At 33.7% G+C, this 22,102-nt stretch overlaps 1 protein-coding gene, 1 long non-coding RNA gene and 1 pseudogene across 5 annotated transcripts in view; 1 reads left to right on the forward strand and 2 right to left on the reverse strand.

The window, feature by feature from the left end:
* LOC145297735 (methionine-R-sulfoxide reductase B3, mitochondrial-like) overlaps positions 1-22,102 on the reverse strand; it is a 292,708-nt gene that overhangs the window by 234,834 nt on the left and 35,772 nt on the right. For 2 of the 3 annotated variants that reach the window (XM_080143953.1, XM_080143956.1), the window contains exon 1: positions 5,330-5,533. The exons of the other annotated variant lie outside the window; for it this stretch is intronic. The gene's annotated coding sequence lies outside the window, so the exon portion shown is untranslated. Of the gene's footprint in view, positions 1-5,329; positions 5,534-22,102 lie in introns of those variants that run through there. 3 annotated transcript variants of the gene reach the window in all.
* The window catches only part of LOC145297738 (uncharacterized), a 28,430-nt gene continuing 7,642 nt past the window's right edge, over positions 1,315-22,102 (forward strand). For both annotated transcript variants that reach the window (XR_013870319.1, XR_013870320.1), the window contains exon 1: positions 1,315-1,374. This is a non-coding gene — a long non-coding RNA (uncharacterized LOC145297738). The remainder of the gene's footprint in view (positions 1,375-22,102) is intronic.
* LOC145301555 (5S ribosomal RNA) lies at positions 20,964-21,081 on the reverse strand (annotated as a pseudogene).

The following is a 22,102-nucleotide window of genomic DNA, read 5'->3' on the forward strand; positions in this document are numbered from 1 at the left end:
ATCCGTAAATAGAATTATAATAAAAAAAAACAACAGGAATGGGAGTTTGTTTCTTTTTTACTTAAATTTTAACTAGAAAAAGAAAACGAATTTTTGGCACTTTCTGCAGTTTTCGAACCGTGCTGTTTTTTTAGATGGGGTTTTGAAGTTCAATTTTTACGATATCTTATTTATGAACTGTTAGGTAAAAGTACAGCATAGTTTTAAAAAGGCCTCCTCCTCATGTTAAGAATGTGAGTATCGGGAATACCCTAACCAAATCACCGCTAAAAAAAAAAAAAAAAAAAAAAAAAAAAAAATCATCTGCGTCCAAACTTAAAGACCGAACCGGAACTCGAAATGAAACGAAATTTATTTATATTTATTTATTCATTCGTTTTTGCAGTACTTATTTTATTTTTATTTATTTATTTTAGTTCATGTATGCATTTACCAGAAAAGATGTATTTCCCCTGTTTTATTTTAGTAAGAACGAATTACTATTTTCGGTCGGTCAACATTATCCCTGTTGATTTATTTGGATCGAAAATGTAATATTGAAGAAAGAGAACAAAATAATTGTTTTTTGTTTGTTTGTTTTTATTTCGTTATTTATTTCGTTTCATTTTCAGTGAATTTTATTCAAGTACGCATGGAAAAAAATAATTTTATTTCATTTTAGTAAGAGTGATAACGAAACAGTTGTCAATGTGCACTGCAGCCACTGAGTGCACTAGTGCAAGTGCACTGATTGTCCAGCCTGCAAAAGGTGTTTATTCCCGCCGAACGCCGTTCTTAACATGGGGAGGTTGAAATATATAATGCCTTTCGGAATAAACCCCCAACTTCCGATGTTAACAGCTTTTGGAATAAACACCCTTTACAGGTTGGACAACCACTAACCAGTGAGTGCACACTCACTGCACGAGTGCACGCCACTGCACATCACATTGACCGAAATAGTAATTCATTCTCACTAAAATAATAACAGAGGAAATACATCTTTTCTGGTAAATGCGTACCTGAACTAAAAAAAAAAAAAAAATAAATAAATAAAAATAAATAAATAAATAACAATTATAATAAATAAATTTCGTTTCATTTCGTTTTTTAGTTTCTGGTTCGGTCTTTAAGTTTGATGGACGCAGACATTTTTTTTTTTTTACCGGTGATTTAGTCACATTTACCAATAACATATTTCAGAGCGGTCCGTAAACTGCAGAAGTACAGAATATTAAAATTTAACACTAATATTCTTCTTAATAAATTTTGAATGCGATGTCTTACTTTTACTTTCGTTATTTTCTATTCAATAAAAAGCAACATTTAAAAAATATTTTATTTAAAACAAGCGCGGGTACCGTACGTCGTCCGGGTGGCACGAATAACAAAGAGGTTTGTTTTTATCGCAATATAATAGACAGAAAGGAAGTTGACTGACAGTTTGACCCAATTTGTGTGTGTGTGTGTGTGTTTTAGTACCGGTAAAAAAAAAAAAAAAAAAAAAAAAAGCCTTGTAGCATTAATAAAATTAATGCCAGAAAGAAGACAAAATTGCTTAAATCAAATCTTAAGTTCCTCCTGGCAACCTCGATGTGATAAATTTGGAAGTATATATTTTTTTAAATCTTTACTAGGAACACGGAAGGATATTTAAGAGTATCTCTTGTAGTTTCTGACTTTTAGCTAGAGAAAATTGTATTTTAATTTATGATGTTGAATAGCCCTTTTAAAATTATTTGTTAATAGTTTTTTTTTGTTTTTTTAAAAAAGAATAGTGATTTGTTTTTCTATTTTCGTTTTCAATGCAGATAAAATTAGAATCAATCACGTGATCAAACTGGTATTTCCTCGTGGTTAGAATACACCAAAACATAAATTCAATTCAAAATAGATAAGAAAAATCGATTACATTAGATTATATATATATATATATATAATGTCTCACCTGAAGCCAAAATCTAGGCAAGAAAATAAATAAACAAACACTTTCGGAATTAAAATGTAATTTTTAACTTTATTATTAGTGTATTTTTTTACATTTTAATACTAGTTAGTTAATTTGGTACTCATGTTACCTTGCTGAATTTATAAGGTTATTATTTATAAAGCCATTCTTAACATGGGGAGGGGAGGGTATTTTGTAATTATTCGGTACTTTCACCTAACAATTTAATAAAAAGGATATCGTAAACTTGAATTTGCAAATACTATTAAAAAAAAAAAAACAGCACGGTAACATAAATGCATAAGCACTGTTAATTTTATTTTGCTTAATTTTTTTTTTAATTAAATTTAAAAAAAAAAAATCAATCATTTGTCGCAATATGAAACGATATACGTGAAAAAAAAATTTACATTTTAAAACAATTCTTTGTAAAATAAATAGCTTGCAATATAAATAATATAAACGCTTTAAAAGTATTTCTATTTTGCAGCGAAACCCAACAAAAGTACTTTTACTTTCAATATTTAAATTTGATTTCATAAAAATGCAGATTTTTTTATTATTAAAAAAAGTGAATATTTTTTTCTTTATTTTTATTACTTATCTTAGTACATTTTTTGAAAAAAAAAAAACAAACAAACAAAAAAACACTTTAATATTTCAAGGTGCGCTCGTGGAAAACAACGCAACAATTTGCGGTAAAATTAAATCATTATTTGTCGTGTTTGACAAAATCAGAACACACGCACAATGTGTTATTTTAAAAATTTAAAAAATGTGGTGCAAGTCTATAAATGGTCCACAAGTAATCTTTTTTTACTATAAAAATCTGAAAAAAAATCTTTATACTTTATACTTGTCGCTGCATGAAAATGTCATATTCCAAAATCCACGTAAATCGATCAAGTAGTTTTTTTTTTATTATTTATTTAAGAAAATCAAATATTATGAGGGTACTTGTACATTTTAGTCAAGACATTAAAAAATGAAAATATCGAAAAAAGTTTATTGTATGTATCCGTTATAGAACGAAGTTTTCCGAAAAAAAATAAATTCACTTAATTTCATCAAGTAGTTTTTTTTTTTTTTTTTTTTTTTTTTTTTTACAGCGGAAAAACACGTTTTTATGAGAGTGCGTTGAAGGCGGCCATATTGGATTAAAAAAAAAGATTGTTTGAATTTTATAAATGACAAAGGAAGATAACTCCAGTTAAAGCGCTGACACCCCTCCCCATCTTTAATACTAGCTTTTCTTCCTAAAAATCGGACATTTTGCTCGGTATCATAAATTGTTTTTTCGCTGTAAAAAAAAAAAAAAAAACTACTCGATGAAATTAAGTGAAATTTTTTTCAGAGAACTTCGTCCCATAACGGATATGTACAATTTAAACTTTTTTCAATATTTTCATTTTTTTTTTATGTCTTTACTAAACTGTACAAGTACCATTATGAGACATTTTATCGAAGAAAAACTTCACGCCATCTTGTTTATGAAAGATACACTGCTAGCGACACCTATTGAGAATGTTTGGAATATAAGATCAGCAAGGGGCAGACAATCAATTTTCCACGCTATAGAAAAAAAAACTTGGAAAATTAAGACATTTATAAGTTTTTGAGGATGTTGAAAACGAAAATAACGTTTAAAATTCCAGCAAACGAGTAGTTTCCAAAATATGAAGAAATGTTAGTTTAAAGAAAGTGGGGTATCACTTTTCTATAATAATTTAACGTATAATGATCACCCACTTTATGGCTACCACTAGTGTAAAACTTGAATTTACGCCGTTGAAATACACATTTGCCGAATTTTTGTTGGAGGAGCGTCAACGTGTGGGTGCCCAATTTACGTAAAATTCTTCATATCTTGGCAACTACTCGTTTACTTGTGGACCATTTATAGACTTGTACCAAAACTGTGTATCAAATATTTAAACTCAAAATATTGGGCAGTGGGGCACTGGGGCAGTGGGCAGATTTGTTGCAAGAGGCAAGCCAGCAAAAAAGAATTGGTATTTTGTGCAGTTCACGGGTCGTGCTGAAATAATAACGCTATTATTTAGAAAGCTACGGGGAAGAGGAAGACGTTCTGTAATCATTCTGTATTTTCACCTAAAAATTTAATAAACAAAAGATGGAATTTAACGCATGTATAAATGCGGACAAATTAATATATTCAATATGAATAAATATATTTATAAAAACTATAATTCGAATACAACTAGACAAACTTGACGCTACTTTTGTTTCAAAGTAAATAAACGTTTTAAAATAAGTTTAAGCACACAAAAAAAACTTAACCAGATAAAAGAGTAACTTATCTTTCCTTTGGTAACATTTATTTGTTGTATATTTATTATTAACCTTTGTTTTTTGGCTATTGTAAAAAGAAATGAATAAATAAATGCCGATGTGAGTTTAGTTTAATAATTATTATTCAGGCTGCTATTATGATCTTAGCTGTTATTTTCACACCGTTTTGGCCGATGCAACCTCCGACCTTCATCAGAAGCATCTTTTCGAACTTGAGAACATTCTAGCCAAACTAGAATTTAGTTCGAAATTCCATCGAGGTTCCGAAGTTCGACTAGAATTTTCCCAAGTTCGAAAAGATGCATCTGCATCTTATGCACCTACAGTAGATCGGAGGTTACATCAGCCGAAGCGTCGTAAAAATAACAACTAGCCCCAAACAATGGTTTATCTAAAAAAAAAAAAAAAAAAAAAAAAAAAACATTCCGAAACAAACATTTTAATTTTTTTATTGTTGAGTTTAAAAATGTTAAAAATTCCCATGCGTCAAAATAAATTAGAAAACATAAAATGAAATAACACGCTATGGAAAAAATGTTTATTTTACGTTTTAAAGGCCACAAACTTCTGACTATAAAATTACTTATAAATAGAAACGAATTCGTATTTGTCAATTTAAAGGCGTGTAATTTTGGCTAATGGCGGAGTGCAAGTCGGCTTTCAGGATACTCCCCCACCACAATTCCATGTTAAGAACGGCTTTCGGAATAAACACCAACTTTCCCATGTTAAGAACGGCTTTCGGAATAAACACCCCAAACCTATGTTAAGAACGGTTTTCGTGATTTTGCATTTTTTTTCCCGTGGATTATTATTGATTCGACACTAAGATACAGGGAGAGGGTTCTCGTCCAGATCCGCCAAACTATCAATTCTAAAGTAATTTATTGTTAAAATTAGATAAAATATTAATTATGCTTTTATTTTGGGGGGATTCCTTCTGGTACTTTTCGTCCGCGTCACTATTGTATAATTGAACCGGACTCTTTTTTAACGCAGAGAGAGAGAGAGAGAGAGAAATACACACACAGGAAGAAGAAAAAAAAGGCTTTTTTTTTTTTTATAAGTGAAAATAAACGAACGACTTACCAATAAGAATTAAAAAAAAAATGGTTTTGTACCGTCGCGAGAAAATGGGGAACGATATGCGAGAAGGTGTGTTCCAAGAAAAACGCGCACTTCTTTAGTGTTCGACACCTCACTGTAATAATAACATAACAACAACAAAGTTCGTCTTCTTATCGACTGCCATGTTGCTGCGCGTCTACATCCGGGTTGTTGCGTGTGAACCGTCTGCTATCAGAACCCGGATGCTTGGCAGCAGCAGCAACAGCAACCAAAGTCAAGTGCCATACGGACAAATTCGTAGGCAGACATTATGGGCAACGGATAAAATGGAATTTAATTTGCCACGAAATAAAAACTATTCGCTTCAACAACAACCTTCGGAATTTATACAGAACACGGATGCATAGATAATAAATTTTACAATCAGTATTTAGATTTGAAACTTGTGCAAATAAGTGGGAAAGTAAATTTTCTTGCCTTTAGTAACAGTTATTTGTTGTATACTGCCAGTTGTATTATTATACAGTTTTATAAATTCATAATTTGTAAAGTTTATGCTCGTAAAAAAGTAAATAAAAGGAGTCACCACTTATCAAAGCCCGGAAGGCCACTCAAGGATAAGGGTTAAAGAGTGTACAGTAGTCAATTGGACAATATGGTAATCGTTAGTAATGGAAATTTAGTAAATTGGATTACTTAAGGGGAATGGCTCATCAAGAACTTGTTTATGTCGGACTTGAAGATGACCATATTGTATTCAACTGGAGAACAGGAAAACATAACAGAAGTCTACAGAGATGCAGTTCTAAGAAAGAAACTTTGTTCATGGAATCCACGTTTAGATTTAGGCACAGGTAAAGAGTAGTGGGAATTATTGATAGTGGTTTCAACTAGACAAGTTTTTTTCATGAAAGTTTAGTTAGGGAGAACCATAGACTAGAGCTCAGATGAGCACTTGCCATGAAAATAACAATAGAGCAGAGACAGGCCTGCAACGTTTCTTTTGTGGGAAAGAGGTTGCAGGGAAGAGAAAAGGGCATCACCTATCAAGGCTATGAAGTGTGTGATCACAAATAAGCTCCTGTCTGGTTGACTATTTTTAAAAAAATTGATTACATATAATGATAGAAGATCTATCGAGACACATGAATGGGTATGTTTGATCTGGCAGAACGGTGGTTCATTAAAATTGTGGTGTCTGCATTTGCAAAAGTATGGAAATAAAAAAATTAAAAATCAAAATAAAACGTTTACAAGTGTTTTTGATATAGAAGTACATAAGAATACTTTGATAAGTATGTTTTAACTTAAATAGGGATGGTATAATAAAATTGTAGGGTCTGCATTCGCACCTGGCCTCCATAGAATGGAAATAGGCACAAACTTTAATAAAGACTTTTCATATCTATCTGCATAAGTATATTTTGATAATTATATTTCAGTTTGAAGAAATATGGTAAAATAAAATTATGGGGTGTTCGTTCGCACCTGACCTCCATAGAATGGAAATATGACACAAAGTTTAACAAGGTTTTTTAATATAGATCCACAGAATATTGTGATAAGTGTTTCAGTGTGAACAGATATGGTACAATAAATTATGGGGTTTATCTATTTTATTTTTACTTTCATAATATTTTGCTTTGGTTTTGATACCCCCAAATTCGAAGCTATCTCTTTACAACCCTTCCTTTTCATAACCTATCATACTTTCATAAATCAGAGTCCATTTTCTGTAGGCTGTTTTTGAACCCAGTCAACAACGGATACTTTTGCTAGTATATATATGAATGAGTCGCCCCTTATTTTTTATGGGATGTATTTATTTTTTATTTTTATGGGATGTATTTATTTTTTATTTTTATTATATATATATATATATATATATATATATATATATATATATATATATATATATATATATATATATATATATATATATATATATATATATATATAAGGCAAACAGGTAGACAGATAGTGAGAGATTTTAAAATTTATTTTTTGTATTGCCATTCATTTTAGAATAGCAAATTTTCACATCAAGGGAGATAATTTATCTCAACTTATTTTTACTTTTTTTTTTCATGTTAAGAAACAGTAGAAAGTAAAATATAGGTCTGGAAGAAAATAGGTAAATAAACTCCATGTGATCGCTTGTTCTAATAGCCAATGAAATGGCAGTTTTAGTGTTGTTTTACAGTGCTCATTAAGAATTGCGCTTAATTAAAAAAAAAAAAAAATACAGAAAAATCATCATGGAACGAAGATGTCATATTCCAAAAATCACATGGATTTATCAAGTATTTTTATATAAAGAAAATCATTTTTTACGACTTTTAGCGATTTTAAGAGTGAAGTGTAGCAATTATAAGGATGATTTTTATCTTTATAGTTCAAATTTAGTTGTCCACCCATGGATTTTAACATATTCTCTAAAAATATATATATATATATAGCGGCACCTGGCTCTCTATACTTTCCTCAGTTCTCCTGGCTCTCTCCTTCTAAATTTGAATCTTCTTAGTTAAAAAGGACCCAATCATTTTTGGATGATAACATCTAGGTACGGTCAAAAATGGACAAACAAAGATAGTTTTGAAAGCCGATTTATCATAATTTTTTTGTAGGTTTCCGACTCCTTTTTGATTGTATTTGAAAGATTAGAGATTAAAGTTAATTTCCTAAAGGAAAAAAAAATATTTGTACATGTGAAAAAAAAGGTTATGAAAAATGTTTTCATGGCGAGCTTACCAATTCAGCTAAATTTTGAAGTTAAATAAATTCATTGTAAAAATCCTTTAAAAGATAAATATTAGTTTTCTGGGTCTATTTCAAAGATAATTAGTAAAGTAAAGTCCTAAAATATTGAATTAAATAAAAAAAAAACACCTTGTTTGTACAAAAAAAAAAACTTAATTAGCTCCCAAAAAGCAAGTAATTCTGCTGTTTGCCAAAACGCAATAAATGAAGTTTTGTAAACACGATTATACGGAAGCTCAAAATTACAGCCAATCAGAACACTGTTTCAAAATGAAGTCATGATATTAAAAGGCGGTAGGGGCGCCAGTTTTCTTCCCCCCCCACTCAGTCGTGCATCCATACATTCCTATCCTGAACGTTTGTATTATTTTTATCATTTTTAATTTAATAATTTTTTATGTTCCTGTTTTTAAATTATTTTTTATTTATTTATTGTCCAAGATTATATAAAAATTATGTTACGTTGAAAGTTTCACATTCATGCAAGCCAAGGACATTATCAAAATCTTGCATATAAAAATAATGCAAAATCTGTAATTTAAAAAAAAAGTAGAAATATTTTCGCTATTACAATTTTTTTGTGTGAAAATATTAAATAAACAATGCTTAATTCAATCGTAATATTGGTAGTCCGAGAAATTAATTTTTCTTTGAGTTATATCGAATTCATTAATACAAATTTTAGGAGCTTTTTTTGTAATGTTCCTCTAAAAGATAAATAATTTTTTTAAAAAAATGTTATCATTTACGATGCTTTATTTTCATAAAAAAAGCAAAAATAAATTCATTCATTTTTTTTTTTTTTTTTTACTACAGAAAACCATAACTTTAGTAAAGGTATTTTTTGTTTAAACAAAATAATACACTTCCACTAAGATTTAAATAAAGATAGTGGTTTTATTATATTCCGTGATCATTATTTTATAAATACTGAAAATTTCATTAAAATTGGTTAATTTCCTGATTTTTGGTGAATTTTTATGTTAAGGGAGGGGTCAAAATGTTTATACATTTTGAGCATCGGCATTCATTTTGCACGTACCTAACATCTTCGTTTCATACATTTCGTACATTTTAAAGATTTGTCTGTAGTTTCTATTATTATTATTATTATTATTATTATTATTATTATTATTATTATTATTATTATTGTCGAATTCTAAATAAGAACCTAGTTTTTGTTATTTTTTTTTATTAAAAAGTTGTTTTCCTTTAAAAAAAAACAATAAAAAGATGCTTGAAAGTAAGTTGAGATAAGTTATCTCCCTTAATGTGAAACTTTGTTACGTTAAAATAAAAAGGGCTGATTCAAGTTTAATGATAGGATCAAGGAAGGAGGTGTTTTGTAAAGATTTTAAACAGATGACATGTGAAATTTTAATAACTGTTATAAAAAAATGGTGCTTGTTAAGATTGATTTTTTTTTAAATATGTGGTTTTAAGCAAAGAAAACAGTACTTACTTAATTGTCATGTCGAAAATAATAATATATCCAAAGATTACGAAAATTTATTGAGTAGAACAACTGCTTTTATGTTTTTATTAAAAAGATATAGTCTCTCGCTATGGTCTGAAACAGTACGTCAGTCATAAAAGTAGCCAAAAAGAAAATAAGCATTCCCTGTATTTGCAATCTTCAAGGTGTTCACATCTAGGGAAAATGCAATTTCCCCCAATTTTCCATAAAAATTACTTTTTACTATAAATAATTTTCTGCGAGATGAATTTTCATAATTTTTGGATATATTTTCGACATAACAATTAAGTAAACACTGTTGGTTTTTGCTTAAAACCACGTATTAAAAAAAATCGATCTGTCGACTCTATTTTAACATGCATCAAAAAATAATACATATATTCCCTGATTTACAGACAAGAATGTAAGCTAGTAATGGTGGCACCAAAAAATGAATTGTGTTGTTGTTGCTGTTGTTTTTTATTTATTTATTTATGTATTTTACTACTACTACTACTACTACTACTACTACTACTACTACTACTACAATAATAATAATAATAATAATAATTCTTCTTCTTCTTCTTCTTCTTCTTCTTCTTCTTCTTATTTCGTTTATGAACGTCTCTCTGGAAAGGGATGGGATTCATTTACAGAGGATTTCCCTTAATCCCGGCTTCAAACCAGGAGCTTCAAAGATCAAGAGTTTTCCTAAAGATGTTGGTGGTACCTATAATTGCAGAGGTTTGAAGGCCACCTAAAACATCGGGGATTTGTAGTTTTTTTCAATTGTCCTTCCAGATGACTTGATACTACTCCTAGTGCACCAACTACGACCGGGATTATTTGTGTTTTAACCCCGTGTATACGCCTTATCTCCAAGGCCAATGGAGCATAATTGCTCCACTTCTCATTCTCCTTCTCACTCATATTCCTGTCCCAGGGTACTGAGAAGTCTACAATCTGCCAGTTTTTTGAGACCTTGTCAATGACGACCAAATCTGGACGATTATGTTCCAACTGCTTAGTCATTATGACACTTTTGTCCCACCATACCTCTACCTTGCCATCCTCACTTGTTCTCACTTCATCAGGAACCTCCTCAAACCATTTTCCAGCACACTTCACCCCAACCCTCTTACACACCTCCCAATATATCCGGAGTCCCATGCGATCGTGTCTTTTGCGGTACTCTGTCTGGGCCAGTCCACTACACTCTGCTGCAAGGTGCGCAATTGACTCTGAGGTCTTACCACAAATCCGGCATTCTGCAGCAACTTCCTCTCCTAGAACCACTTTTTTGAACAATCATGTTCCTAATGCTTGCTCTTGTGCTGCACAAACAAAAGCTTCAGAACTCTTAGCCAGATACCCAGCTCTAAGCCATTGCCATGATCTTTCATCAGCCACTTCTGCTATATCCTTAAAGAACCTTCCATGCATTTTCTTCCTAGCCAGTTCCTCTGTCCTTTCTCTATCCATATGTTTCACATAATCAGCCTTGGTCTTACATACCTACACTTCATTGGCCACAACCTTAAGCATCCACTCCTCACTTCTAACCACATGCTCCTTCAACAACATCTCCTCGGTTCTAACACAATCTTTTACACTTTTCAATCCTCTCCCATCATCTTTCCTTTTTTGATACAGCCTTGCTGCGCTACTTCGAATGTGAAATATACCAAACATTGCTAAAACTTTTCTTGTTTTGATATCCATGGCATGCAAATCCTTGTCAGACCATTCTAAAATTCCCACACTGTATCTCAAAACACTGACTGCCCATGCATTTACTGCTTTCATTAGGTTTCTTTCATACAGTTTCGACTTTGCAATTAGTTTCACTCTTCTAAGATTCTCCTTCCTGACTTTTTCTTTCATTTCTCTGTTCATGATGCCTACACCCTCCAGCACTCCTAAATACTTATACCCTGTATTTTCTATTTCTGTCATGATTTCTCCATTTGGCAGCACTATTCTATTCAAATGAAACTTTACTCCTTTTTTCATCACCAGCACTGCACATTTACTAATCCCAAACTCCATCCCAATATCTTCTGAGTATGTCCCACCAAGTTCTACCAGTCTCTCCACTTACTTTTCATTTCTACCGAATATTTTCAAATCATCCATAAACAGTAGATGGTTGAGACGTCTGTCACCAGATCCAAAGTTATATCCCAGTTTTTCTCTCTTCAAGAGGATGCTCAGTGGCATCATTATCATTACAAAAAGAAGTGGCGATAACGAATCTCCTTGAAATATACCACATTTAATGCCAACCTGCCCCATCTCCTCTCTGTTTGCTGTTAGCACCGTTTTCCATGGAGCCATACTTGTCTCCAAAAGCCCTACCACATTCTTAGCAACCTTCATCATCAATAGTGTTTCACATATCCATGAATGAGGAACCATGTCATAAGCCTTTCTGTAATCGATCCATGCTACGCTCAGATTCTTCTTCTTCTTCTTCTTCTTCTTCTTCTTCTTCTTCTTCTTCTTCTTCGCATCCTGCATTATTGCTTTATCAATTAGTAGTTGCTCTTTAGTACTGCTCGAGTCTTTTCGGCACCCATTTTGTTCGTCAGGAAAAACACCATTACTCTCTAGATGTTCAGAAATTTTCTCCGCAAATATTCCAGTCAACAGTTTCCACATCAATGGCAGACACGTAATTGGTCTATAATTATTGGCATCTGTTCCTTTTGCAGGATCTTTCCTAATCAGTGTTGGTCTTCCCTTCACAAGCCAATCAGGGACATCTCCCGACTCTACAACCCCTTGCAGAGCAGCAGCTATAGGTGGATAAAGGCATAGAAACTGTTTAAACCAGAAGCCCATCACTCCATCTGGACCAGGTGCCTTCTAGTTTGTCATCCTTCATATGCCAGCCTTAACGTCATCGATGGTTATCTCAACGTTCTTCATCTGCTGCATTTCTGATAACCTTTCTCTGACCTCTCCTAACCAGCTAGCCTTCTCATTATATTGCCCTTCGACAGACCAAATCCCACTCCAGAACTTCCTGGCATCTTTTGCATTTGGAGTGTTGTTATTTCCCGCCTGTTTACTACCATTTAATTCTTTATACAGCTGAGACTGATTGTTCCGGAAAAGGTTGTTCTGCCGAAATGCAACACTTTTTTCAACAAAGTTCCTAATTTTCATACCACCAGTGTAGACCTTCTCTTTCAACATTGTTAGAACGTTCATCATTCCCTTTTCCAGCAATCTATACCTCCTTTCAAGCTCGTCCTTGGCTTTCTGTCCTAGTTTAACTCCTTTTCTTATTTCTTTGATTCTACCAATGTCTTTCCACCACTGTTTAATACTTTCTTCAAGCCCTCTCTGCCAGTGTGGCCTTCTATTCTTCATTTCTCCCTTTTTCTTCTGTAATAAGCCAAGCCAATTCGCAATAACGTATGACGCTGCATACAGAAGCCTGTTAAGTTCCGTAATCGATATGTTCTTTCTTATGATGTTGTGAATTATTCCTTGAATTATTTTTACCTCGTTTTTCACCTTCCGCCTATCACTACTCTTCATACTTGGAATCTTTATGATATCGTCTCTAACTTCTGAATTACTTCTTTTTCTACAGAAGTCAAAGTTCGAACTTCATCACCACTTCTCCATACATCTACTCCTTTCACTGGCTTCATTGTCTCAATGATCTCATCTGCCTTAGATCCTTTAAACTCTTTCTCATTACTTCCCCTAACCATAGGATTCCATACCTCCTCAGTTGTCCGCCTCCCATCATCGCTTACATTTCCCTTCTGCACTTCCACTCTCTCAGTTCTTTCATCAGAGCTAGTTTCATCAATTTTACTTTCGTTATTCATTTCATTCTTAACCATCCATTCAATCTCTTCTCTTGCAATCACTGAAAGTAGGTTGTTATTTTTAATTTGTTTTAACTGGGATACCGAACTCGCGACACTTCTAGCTCCTCCTCCTCTTGATTCCCATTCTTCCTTCACTTTTCAGATATATCCACCAGATTTGGTACTTCCACTTCTTGCAAAGCATTCCCACAACACTCTACTTTCCTCATCCATCCACGTTTTTTTGTGTTTTTTTACATTTCCTGTTCCAACTCCCTTCGTGTCTTGGGACCCTCTCTGGCAATTCTCTCCCCCTATATTCAGCCACATCCTCAGAATTTCAAACAGTTGTATGATGACGACAAGACCCACCCTGTTGACCAGTGGGACACCTACCTGACGTGAGACCATCACAAGATGTTCTAGTCTCATTCACGTCGTTATTTTCAATACTTTGATTTGACATTCTCCCATAAATGGGGTTAGTGAATTTAAGGTTACACCACCACCAATAGTTTTATCGAGACATTATCTCTAGGAGGGTTCTCCACCAAGGTCAAAGATCCCCTCCCGACCTTTTTCCTCCATCACCACCACTACTCTCATTACCACCACCAACAACAATAGAAATAAAATCTACAATGATAATGGCAACACTAATATCGGTAGCAATAATATTAACAGCAAAAACAACAATAGCAATGACAGCAAAAAACAACACCTACCATTACAGCTACAGTAATAATAAAAACATACCACCACTACTACCACCACCACCACCACTACTACTAGTAATAATATTAGTGATAATAGTAATAACCAATAAAGTAAATTTTGTTTTTTTTAAATAATAATAATAATAATAATGATAATAATAAAAATAAAAAAATAATAAGTAGAAGAACAATGATGATAATAATAATAATAATAATAATAATAATAATAATAATAATAATAATAATTTCAGTTAGAAAAGCTTACTTTGTTCGTTATTTTAATAATAATAATAATAATAATAATAATAATAATAATAATAATAATAATATGAAGAAGAAGAAGATCACTGATAACTAGCAGATATGAAGAAGTCCGAAACTGTTTTTTTGTTTGTTTTTGTTTTTTTGTTTTTTGCCACATTATCGATATAAGATTATAACTTAATTTGGCAAAGAAAAATCGTGAAAAAAATTTATTCGACTTAACTATTTTAAATTCGAAGGAAGCCATTATCATTTCGCTGAACTAACAAGACATCCTAGTATCAGAATAACAAATCGCAAAACGGGTTTGGGAATATGATTGTGATAAGAGACTGTTGGCAAAATGGTTGGGATTGATCTGAATGGTAAGTGTTTTTTAAAAAGAGGTAACACTTCACTAAACAATAAATATGTACAGAGGAACACATATGATATCAAACAATAACCATTTCCTCATCATCATGTCAGTTTTATCATACGATTACATGTCCGTGTGGTCCTGGATATGACCTAAAACTATATCCGATGGTGAGGCCCCACCTTATGGGCCTTGGGGAGTGTGGAGTCACCCTTTAATTGCCATTGCTCCCAGGTCCACTCTGACCCGGAGTGGTAGTACCTGTTAGGGTCCCAACTATTGGTTAAATAGAATCTGACTTAAAAAAAAAAATATACCCCATTAAAAATCGTTCCTCAAAATAACTAGATTCGGCATTAAATAACCTGAAAAAGGTTGATATGCCGTAAAACAAAAACGACCAACTAACCAACATGTCCGTGTGTTGTATATAAAATAGTGTTGGAACAATTAATCGGAATAGGGAATCGGAAAAATCGAAACTTTTGGCATATCAGAATCGGTATTGGAATCGAAAAAATCTGTGTCTATCTTCTGATGCCAAAAACGATTCTTTTAATTGTCTATTTTTTATTTGATTTTGTTTCAAACAAAATCTTCCACTGTTGTCAGTAATGTTAAAAAATAGATATTTATTGTTTTTAGATAACCAGTAAAACTAAAAATCTACAGATCATCCTCCACATATTTCTAACTGTTTGTTTTATGCTAAAATTTCAAGGTTAACATTCCCAATACATATTTTAGCTAAACGTCAAAACAATCGTAATAATAACCGTTCATGATTAGGTTCCAGCATTTTCCAGGAACCAACAATACATACTATGGTACCCAAACCGACATCATTCAGGACTAACTGACTATGGAACCACTGCGCAACACCTTCACTTTAGAAGGAAGCATGGGGTTATCACTAAGTAAAACTGTTGAAAGTCTGAATAAAAATAAATAGATAAATGAATTTAAAAAAAAACAGCACAATAACATTCTAAGAACAAGCAAAGGTGTTGAAGGCCTGACACCTCTCGTCTTATGATTATCTCCCTTTGATTATAAATATCCCATAATTTGTTTTTTCTTTCTTCTTAATAAAGTTTTCTTCTCTCGGTCCGTCCACACGTGCTATTTTTCCTCCTTAGAATTTCTGTTTGTTTTCAACCTCTTCCACTCACGGTGCAACTCTCAACAGGTTATGCGGCCACAAGAGATAATGGAAATCGATAGAGCAGGTTATGACTCGACGAAGATGAAGCAAAATACAAAATTTGGGAAGTCAAATTCTTAGGCCATCTTCGTTCGCTTAGTCTAAAAGATGCCCTTTTAGAGACGGACATGATAATGAAAGAAATGAGAAGGCCTATGCGGAGCTTGTACAGTTCCTAGATGATAAAGGCCTATCTTTGATGATGAGAGAAGCTGCTGATGATGGAAGAAAAACCTTGGAATATTAGGTGAACACTACACAGGAAAAGGAAAGCCGAAAGTTTTTTTTTACATGGTAGTCACCACTTATCAAGGCCCGGAAGCCACTCGGAGGGGAATAATATCGTAGTAATCGTTAGTAATGGAGATTTGATAAAGTGTCTTACTTAAGGGGGTGGTTTATCAGGAATAAAGTTATTTCTTTATATACCCAACTGGCATCCCTTAAAAAGAAAGCTGATGAAGGCATCACGGTCTGTATAATAAGAGCAGAAACCGTTTTAACAGCTCTCAGAAATGCCGGACAAACAGTAGATGATGCCTTAATAATCGCAATAATACTAAGAGGAATACCTCGCCAGTCTGACCCTGATATTTATATAACCCATCAACAAAAAACTAATGTTCTCCGGATTTAAAATTGAATTTCATAGCTTTGAAGAGATGTTGAAACACAAAGACCAATCAAGTAGTGATGACGTCATGAAATTGACTTCTTTTTCGAAAACTACTATAAGAAATGACAGCCATTACAAGCGAGAACCCTCGTGTTTCACATGTGGTAAGGGACATATATCCAAAGACTGTCCCAACAACGACAACAAACGAAAATCTTGGTGTAACTACTGTGAAAGCACAAGAGAGAGTCTTGCCGATATAAACGAAGGGATACCATGAAAAAGATGACAGATAGCGAAGAAACTATATTCGCATTCAAAATGGAGGACTACTACACACGAAAGGTGATATCACCCATGGGCTTACTAGTCGATGCAGGAGCCACTTCCCATATCATTAGAGACGAAAAGAAATTTTTAAATTTCCACTCCACGTTCCAGTCAGAAAACCAGAGTTAGCAGATGGAATGAAAACCAAATGGAACTAAAAAAATCAGAATTTTGGGGGTCATCAATATTGCAATCTGAAAAATTTGTGTCCTTTTTTTCCAATGACAAAAACGATTCTTTTAATTAATGTTTTTTTTTTTTTTAAAAATAAACAGCTTAATTTTCTTTTGTTGGTACTAATGATAAATATTTATTGATTTTAAACAAAAATCGATAGATCACCCCCCCCCCCTTTCCATCTCAGACAAGTGTATTTTTACATTTGCAAATCTATACGTACATATTACATGCCGTATTGCATTAATCTTCAAAACAAAACAGCAATAAACAACAAAAAAAAAAAACAATAAAAACCATATAGTTAAATATTTACAGATTTTGAAAGCATCAGAATCAGTAATTGTATCGGAATCGGAAATTTAGAAGTGAATCAGTAATTGTATTGAAATCAGCAAAAATATTGTCACGTCTTTATTGTCACTTAATGAATGGGAGTTGGTGAGAAAGGAGGACACGTGCACAGAAAGTGACGGAGTGATTTTCTCAGACTACCTAAAATTGTTGCCTGAGAAGAGACAGCATGATTCCATTTCCGTTTGATAGAAAACCGGTTTTCTTTTTTTTATTGCAGACCATCTACTAGTTTACCAGTTGTGTACAAATCCCAAAAGCGATAGGAGCCTGAAAGTGACACAATGTTCAACGAGTGAGGTCGGAGATGCGCCACTGTACAACTCATGCTTTCTACTGATCCAAGTTATGACAATAAGACCATTGGCAGCAGCATCCTCAAAATGCAAATCTGATGAAAACAAAGTTTCCGGCCAAAGTTATGGTCTTTGATATGGTTTCAAGTGTTGTGCCACATCCTGCCACCTCACATCTTCGAAGTTGGCTTGAAAGTCAACACTAGAGCATACCTGGATGCGTGAAAGAGTGTGGTGATCCCTGGTGCAATCAGGTGGCCGCTGGCAGACTTTGGGTGTGGAAGCAGGACTTAGTGTCGGCCTACAAGCCCAAAGGGACCCAAATTTGACTTCAGAAGGAGTGCTATGACTTTGTACCTTTATTTCACTGGCCCCCTTCTCCTCCCCAGACTTGAACCCACTGGACTACTTCATTTGGTCATACATCAAAAACATCACCAACATGACCTCCCACAACACCAAAGTCAGCCTGATCACTACCATCCACCAAGTGTTCGCTGAGCTCCCGCCGGTGCTTGTGGAAAAGACATGCTCCCAGTTCCGGACCTTTATCGAGGTGGTGATTAAGGCTCTAAACATAAAAGGGAACTAACTCTTTACTTTTGTGATTTCGCTTGTCTCAAAAAAATTTGAACGGTAGAGTTATATCCCTTTCCACATTCCAGAAAGAGATAATCTTGGATTAACATGCGCAACTTTTCTCTAAATAAGACGTTTTTGGACTAAGAAGTAATTCTTTTCTTCACTTGTAATCTATAATATAAATCTCACCTGTCTACTTAAATGTATGTACGTATGTATGTCTGCCCAAAACTTTCGACAGAGGACAAGGATTTTCACAAAATCAGTATCATTTTGAAGCTCAGTCCTTCGGATGACAAATATCGAAAAATTGGCCAAAACCATTAATTCCTTCACCCTCAACTGGGCACTTTTCTACAGGGAGGGATCGCTTTATTGCCAATATTTTTTAAAGTCCCCTCTTTTCGATTGACTAGCCTTAATTTAAATCTACATCACTTCCGGTTTGGATATGGATACAACAGCAAAGACTTCACGTTTTTTTTTTTCCACATTCTTTTCTCCCTTTGCGGTACGGGTTTGAGCCTGTCTGCCTACTACTACATTTTTTTTTTGTTTTTGCTCAACTCACACCTCCAAACACCCGGACAATGCCGGGCACCCAGACTAGTCTAATATATAAAAGGTTATACGTCTGTCTGTCTGTTGGTCTGTTTCTCTGTCTGCCTTCATATTTTCAAACTCTATCTCCTCCGAAACTAAAAGTCGCAGAGCAGCACTAGAGGTCTCAAATGATTGGATTTTTTTAATGGGTCGTTCTTTTATGGGTTGTTAACCTGTTAAAATTGTTTTTAAGGGGTCAAAAATGGGTCAGAATTGAAAAAAATCGTTAAACATTTTGTACATTTATCTTACGTTTATTTTTTATTTTTATTTTTTAATCGGTTTATATGCATATCATGTTGGTGCAGTGGTAACGTCACGAGCTTTGAATTCTACTGTTTCAGTTTCGATTCTAGCTGATGGCACCTAAATACTTTTTTTTTGTTACTTTTGAAATCATGACTCTATAATAATACATAGGAAATCTGGACAAATTAAAATATCATATTTAAGCGTATTATGCCCCCCCCCTTTAGTGGTGAATAAATGTTAATAGTTGAATTTATACAAGAGTTTTATTCAATTCTTTTTTTCATATTCTAGACTACTGTTCTTATCTTGGATATTATTTTCACAGAGTTTCGGCCGAGGTAAACTCTGACCTTCTTTAGGTGTATCTTATTGAACTCGGGAATCTTTCTGTACGGAAATATTGAATGTAATCCTTTCATTTAATCTAAATGGATAGCACGCTCTCATTCCATTATACATTAAAGTGCTTAGTAAAAATCCAGTTCTAAGTGATACTCTTCGGGAGGTTGAAGGTTCAATCCTCGTTTTCAGTTTTATCATTCAACCGGTATTCCATTCCATCTTATTAACCCTTATCCTTAAGTGGCTTTTAGGTTCGATAAGTGGTGACTTGGACTAGGATGAAAAAATGTCCGGTTGAGATGTAAGGAAAATAGCTAAACAAAAGCCCCCCCCCCCCGCCCCTAACAAATACAAAACGATTAAAAATGGGGGGAAAAAACAAATTCTTTTTTTCTTTTTAAATGGTAGTTATCTGTTTTTTTTTTGTTTTTTTTTAGGGGGTAGGCGATCTATTTTTTTAATAAGATGATAAAATAAAAACGACTTTTTACTTTCATGGCGCGCTCTCTCTCTCTCTCTCTCTCTCTCTCTCTCTCTCTCTCTCTCTCAACACTCCTTACCTTTTCTTTTATTCCCCCCCTCTCTCTCTCTCTCTCTCTCTCTCTCTCTCTCTCTCTCTCTCTTCCTTCGTCCCCTCTCTCCGTTCTCAATCTGTACCCCCCCACCCCCACAATCTTGAATGGAGTTTCATTGTTTCATCGTTCGCTCATTGATTCATCCTGTGTGAATGTTGATGATGGAATTTTTAATGGTTCTTCCCAAAAAAAAAAACACGCAACCCCCACCCCCGCATCATTGCTGCATCATCGGATGCAGTGACTAAAGGACGACGTTCAATCACGGGACAATGACCCAATGGGAATTGGAGAGAGGTCAGCTAAGGAATAACTCGGGCTGTTGGGGAGCAGCAGAGGCGACAGTAGCTGAACAGTTCAACAACAAAGAAAAGAGAAATGGTGGGTGGTGACAAATAAGACCACCACTTCCAAACCATCATGAGAGACAATGGATACCCCGTGTAAGGCTGCCTGATTCCAGTGTCAAGGATAAGTCTAGGATGCCTCGAAATAATGCTGTGATAAACAAGAGTAACAGAGTGTGGACGCGCTAATGGCGGCGGCAGCGGCAACAGCCAACGTATGCAAATATCGAGCCATGTGCGAGGTGACGTCACCGCCAGAAACAAGGAAAAAAAATATAATACTAAAATAAAAACGTGTTAAGAGAAGACAGTGATAGACGTGTTACACATGTGGGTCGAGATCGCCACGAAAAGACGTGTTCTAAACATGTTTAGACAAAGACAGAGTACGATGTGTTCGCCATGGCAGCGTCTTGTTAAGCATATTGGAGTACGAGGAGACTTTTGAACAAGAGACAAGGCGTTATTTCTGGAAAGTACCTGCAAATAAATGTCTGTTGCTTCGCTGGAAAAAAAAAAGAGTGAGTGGAATCCTTTCCTTGCCTTTGTTTCCTTGCGACAAACTCTGCATGTAAATGGGTGCTATGTTACACATACAGCACCTGGTATTCCCAAATGGTCACCCATTTTAGTACTGACCAGGCTCAACGTTGCTTAACTTCAGTGATCTAACGGGAACAAGTGTGTCATTGTGATTATGATGTATTCCCAAACTATCTCTCATCTTTTATACAAAAGCTGAGTTAATCAACATTTGTTTTCCAACATATTTTAATGATGCAAAATATGGGCAAAATATTCTTTAGTTCTGGGATTGAGCTATGCTTGAAAAAAATTACATTTCAATTCTTCTAATTAGCTGTAAATTTTAATTAACTGAACACATCATCTTTCTATTTTTTTTTTTTACCATAAAGTCACCACTTATCAAGGTCCAGAGACCACTCGAGGATAAGGGTTGAATAGTATACAGTAGACAATGGGACAATATAGTAATCGTTAGTAGTGAAAATTTGGTAAATTGGAATTACTTAAGGGGAACGGCTCATCAAGAACTTGTTTACATTGGACTTGAAGACGGCCATATTGTAGTCATGTAGCGGTGTGAAGTCTAAGAAAGAAACATTGTTCATGGAATCTACGTTTAGGTTTAGGCACAGATAAAAAGTGGGGGAAATTATTGATAATATTTTCAGCTTTATGATCGATGTATTTCTTTCCCTTTGCTCTATGTTGATTCGTCTGTAGCACAGTCCCTGGCTTTGGTAGCGACCATCTTCAACGACTGTAGCTATTTGTTCAAACCGATTTTTAATGTGAATTGGGTATAAAAAGTTATTGTTTTAATGAAGAAAGAAAATGAACAATATTTGCAGATATCTATACTCTTATAAATGTGTTATTTATTTTATTTTTTTCCGTGTGTGTATTAATATTCATATTAAAAAACTTTTTTTCTATTTATTTAAAAAGAAACTTTTTTTTTTATTTTTTATTTTTGTTTATATATATGGATCGTGGAATTGCATCTGCAAAAGACCTAGCTAATTTGCATATTCTTTTAAACATTCATTTTAATTAATTCCCTATTAGTTTTTTTCTCGGTTTTCTCATGGGGTGATCATTTTTAGTTAACTATTACGTGTAATTTTATTCATGCAGATATTCTACATGATTTATATTTGCGTAATATTTGCGTAAAAACGTTATAGTAAAAACAAACCTTTTT

The sequence above is a fragment of the Euprymna scolopes genome, chromosome 18 (genome assembly GCF_053919585.1).
Source record: "Euprymna scolopes isolate OS-2025 chromosome 18, ASM5391958v1, whole genome shotgun sequence".
In the NCBI taxonomy this organism is placed as follows: Eukaryota; Metazoa; Mollusca; class Cephalopoda; order Sepiida; family Sepiolidae; genus Euprymna; species Euprymna scolopes.